The 5,090-nt window shown below is 31.8% G+C and overlaps 2 non-coding genes across 2 annotated transcripts; both read right to left on the bottom strand.

The window, feature by feature from the left end:
* Nucleotides 1–210: 210 nt before the first annotated feature.
* Nucleotides 211–292, bottom strand: TRNAS-UGA (transfer RNA serine (anticodon UGA)). The gene has a single exon. It is a non-coding gene; the product is annotated as a tRNA-Ser (tRNA).
* A 2,838-nt stretch (nt 293–3,130) lies between these two features.
* TRNAS-CGA (transfer RNA serine (anticodon CGA)) lies at nt 3,131–3,211 on the bottom strand. Its single transcript has one exon. It is a non-coding gene; the product is annotated as a tRNA-Ser (tRNA).
* Nucleotides 3,212–5,090: the final 1,879 nt, after the last annotated feature.

The following is a 5,090-nucleotide window of genomic DNA, read 5'->3' as shown; positions in this document are numbered from 1 at the left end:
AGAATTTTTATTATTTAAAGAATTTGAACTTATAGAAATTATGTTCTGAATATACGTGGGAATTTTTATAGCGTACGAGGTTTCGGCCACTGAGTTTATCATTTTTAGTTTGACAGCTGCTACACTTACATATTAAAAACGTTGACTGTTTCTATTCGAAAAAGAACAAACAAAGAGAAAGTAGGCAATATTGGCAAATGGAAAACATTTCGCAGTCGGTAGGATTCGAACCTACGCGGGAAAAACCCAATGGATTTCAAGTCCATCGCCTTAACCACTCGGCCACGACTGCCGTTAATTACTTCTCCAAGTGAGCGTTTGTTCTCAGTGGGAAAATAAAAATATAATTTGGATATGTTTATTATACAACTAATAAAGTCATGTGTTATATCATTTAACTGGGAAGTGTTTGAAAAAAACTTCATACTATCTGGACTTTTCTGTCATTTCATTTGGGAGCTATCACAACACTAAAATATATACTCTCTCATCGACCACAAAACTAAGCCTACACAGTATTGTAACCGTGGCTAAAGCATGAGTAGCGTATATAATTGGCAAAGTGTGGTGTCTCTCCGTTCGAGTGTTCTCTATCTTCATCGGATTTTGATTTATGTTTTCGATGACAGACGGTCAGGTTCAGCGTTGACATTTTCTTCCCTCTCAGGAATATTTATTTTGTTTCTCCTGTTACAGAATCTTCGATAGTAATCCTTGTCACATTGGTGACTCACTCACATTATATTACATATTGCCCATTGGCTGCAGTTATAATTAAGATCACCCTCTTATGCCTCGTCCAGTTCGTAGGGTGATGTTAACTTGTATATTTTCACCAACTTCACTCATGTATGATCACACTATCGGTCCGTGTTCACAGTACGGTTCCCCCCTTAAAGAACGAAGCACGAAAATAAATTGACGGTCCTCATCCTATAAACAATAAAGGATCCACGTCTGTGCTGTGAACCTCATCACAGGTTCTGATTGAGAATAGAGCTTGTAGTGTCAAACTTTTTCAAACTGAAATCGTGATGCCTCCAATTAATATCCAAACATTCCTTATGAGAGAACGTTCATCCAAGGATATGCTCTACTTTCACCCATTGTTCCCAAATATTTCGATAGGTCACTCGTCTGAACTACATCAAGGAACATGTTCGTCCTTTGAGCCGTCGAGGCGTTAAAATATTACTTTTAGATTAATGTAGTCCCAGCCGTGTCTTCCTTCTTGTCTGTAGTTTTAAAAAATGTGACGGTAGTCAAAGATTGCCCTTTAGTAACACAATATAAACCATTTGACACCCAGCATTTTTAATCATTTTGTCGGCTAAAAGTGATCTTTCAAACAGCTCCAGTTCTGTTTCACTGTGGGCTCTCTCTTCATATGTATGTTGTCGTAACATGAAAATCATTTCTATGTTCTTTACAAGTTTCCTTATCTCGTGTGTTAAATTCTTAAAGAGCTTTAATAAATAGAAATGATAACTTCTGTTTCGTTTCATCTTCACAATTTAATATTTATTGAAAAAGCTTCGAGCTCCTTCAGCGTTCAAATTTTATTTGACTCTATAAGAATTAGTACGGTTGAAGAATTATTATCATAAAACTTATTATACTTCTGTACACTACGTTGTGTCGCGATATTGTATAAAGAACGCACATGGTGTGTTCGCACGTTTGAAGCCTGTCGTTCAAGAATTTTTACTAAGGGAATTTGTAAAACTTTGTACTGATATCCGGACAAATGGCCTGAAAAGGAGAGAATAATATTTTCTTTCAATTGAAAACAAACTAAAACTAAAGCTCATATCTGTGATTTTGTTTCCCGCTTACAAGTATCGACTATATGCGTTTATCAATATCGGTACGTGTTTGACGAGAGTGTACAGACGAAACGAATACTCTTCCCGCGTAAAACAAAAGAAAACGGAGAAGGACCAAAATCTGTAAGGTAAAAGTTTTAGAAAGAATAAAAAAAGTCGTTCAATGAAGGTAACGTACGAATATTCGAGCACAAGAAATAAGTGAATCTTTAGTGCATAGTTTATTTAAGGTTTTGAAATATTGTATATTAAATATTGAAAGTGGAGTTGTCTTTTTATCATTTTGAAATCTCATTTTCTTTATTTTAAACCTTTTTCCTATTAATATATATAATTTGGGGAATTTCTGAGCTCTTTGTCTGACAACCGTTGCGCTTGTCACTTCCGTTTCTGACAGCATTGTTTGTTTACTCTTCGATTGTTGTGTGGATACATCTAGCCTGAGATATTAGTTGCAAAACGATTACTTTCAGAAAAACGTAAAAATCAGAGAAAAAGGTAATTTTTACAGTTACGTTCTGATTTTAAGTGTTCCAGGTTTTATGAGCCGTTCTTTGTCATCAGTAAATGTTCCGTAGTTTGCGACGTCGCTGAAAGCAAATGTTCGTCTGCTGATGCGTTATGTCAGCTTCCTCACAATGGAGGGGATAGCGAACGTTTTCAAGTATTGTACGTTATGTTTTGTTTGAATAGAAAATGTATTAGAGTAATGTCATTGTGATATTTAAAAATATACAATAATACGTAAGATTAATATTTAAAACTTAAACTGCAAAAGGTAACTGTGGCAGTTGTGGCCGAGTAGTTAAGGCGATACTCTTGAAATTCATTGGGATATTCCCACGTAGGTTTGAATCCTACCAACTGCGAGTGCGGTCATTTTGAATATCCTGAGAGATGTGGAATCGTTTGGGTATCTTTGAGAACAATCCACTCCTTCAGTTAAGTGAATTTCTTTTCAACTAATTTCTATGAATTTTTCTTGAGGACAGCGAAATGTATGAGAGAAAATATTTGTGACATATTATGGATAACGATTTTTATGTATCTTTATACTAAAACGATCTGGTGTTGTTGTTTTAACGATCTCACTTTTAAAGACACGGACTGTAAGGATTCTTATTATTTAAAGAGTTTGAACGATTTGCAATTGTGTTCTAGATATACGTGGGAAGTTTCAGCCACTAAGTTTGTCAATTTTAGTTTAATAGCTGCTCTACTTACATCTTAAATACGTTGATTGTTTCCATTCGAAAAAGAACAAACAAAGAAAAGTGGGCTGTATTGACAAATGGAAAACATTTCGCAATCGGTAGGATTCGAACCTACGCGGGAAAACCCAATGGATTTCGAATCCATCGCCTTAACCACTCGGCCACGACTGCCGTAATTTACGTTTTCAAGAGAGCGTTAGTTCTCAATGAGAAAATAAAAATTATATTTGGATATGTTTTTGTAAAAGTAATAAAATAATGTAATATGTCATTTAACTAGGAAGTGTTTGAAAAAACTTTATTTTATTCTTTTGAGGACTGTTATGCACTGTATCAAAGGCACAGTTTTGCTATACAAAGAGATGGGTCGATTTAGTAACATTGAAGCATATTAAAAGATACAAGTAGCATGACATCTTTATATTTTCTTGGGATCTTATTGTAAGTGGGATTTAAATCTTCAATGATTCTTTATATATACATTAATTTTGATAATAAACGACTGGCTACTGTAAATCTTTTTACACAAGTGAAATATTATTTCACAGTGGTTTTCTTAGTTTTTTATCACAATATATTTCAAAACACGAATTTATCTGTAGTTACGGTTATAATATGGTTTCTAATATAACTGTTAAATGACAAAACTCTCATCGATTAAAACTGAAACAAATGATACAAAATAAGATAGTAAATGAATGTGTAAGAAAAGAATAACTATGAAAGTACCGAACATTCTTTTAGTATCACACCCTCCATAATTCATTTATGTATTATAATCAATAAAGCAGTGACTATGAAAACAACTAAAATATTCTTAAAGTAAATATATTTCACTCGAGCTTCATGTATTAGAGGGACCTAAAGACTCTGTTTCCTTTTTTTTACTTTACTGTGTTTTCCAGTCCTTAGAAGACAAGAAAGGTCGTCTTTAAAAATAGTTAGCATTGTGGTAATTTTGTATACGTAAAAGAAGTTAATTACGTTTTATTTAAAACGTGTTTATTGTATTGTGATCACCAGATATATTCTTACCATCCTTCAAACATTTAATCTCTTATATATATGTTTGTATAGAGAGAAAGAGAAAGACAAAATTATTATTATTATCTATGAAAAAAAAATATTAACAGAATATTTTTCATGAAAAATCTCTAATGTGATTGGAAATATTTCTGATTCTTATGATCTTATAACTGACTTTAATTAGAATTTTATAGAATTACAGATATGTAAACAGAAACTACAAAAAATATGAATTTCGCAAACTCTCTGAGTTTATTAATGATAGCTGTAAAATACTCACACAAGCATAAATCCAAGAATAATTATAAAATTAATAACAACCCGGACTGAATATTTATTTCTGAGAATGTTGAAAGGTCATCTGCCTAAATAATACACAAGAATGAATTAGTATGATCATACACTCATTCATATAATACACACTACAATACCATATGAGGAACTCTTTTGGCAAAATGAAATTTTTGTGAAAATTCACTGTTTACCATAAAAGTATTCCGAGATTTAGCGACATTAGTACTGACAAGAGCATTTTACCTCGACATGTAGTGTATAAGATAATAACAATTTTATTTTTATCTCAAAACTATTCTTTACACTAAGTTTGGTTACTATACATCATCTTTACTAAGAATAATCATAGTATCGATAAAAAATAAAATTTAACGATTATTTTCACCCAATGTTAAAAATCTTAAATTCTCGAATAATTTAGGCTGTAAACAGTTTCTGCTTTTAAAGATATATAATTTTAAATATAATTAACATTCACATGGTACAGAAAAGAAAATTTAAATTATTTACAGATATTTAAACAAAACCCGATTCAAAAACAACTTCTAAATCAGTGTGCTATAACACTATATTTTAATAAACATAAGTAGAGAAATAAATCTTGCATATTATTTGATATCGGCAATGTGATTTAAAATACCAAGTAGTTGACATACAAATATATTTTTTTGATTTTATATAATTACTACAATGAATTTCCACATCCTCTGTCATTATAACAGATCTTTTT

The sequence above is a fragment of the Tachypleus tridentatus genome, chromosome 11 (assembly GCF_004210375.1).
Source record: "Tachypleus tridentatus isolate NWPU-2018 chromosome 11, ASM421037v1, whole genome shotgun sequence".
NCBI classification, from domain to species: Eukaryota; Metazoa; Arthropoda; class Merostomata; order Xiphosura; family Limulidae; genus Tachypleus; species Tachypleus tridentatus.
This window is presented reverse-complemented; position numbering and strand designations above follow the sequence as displayed.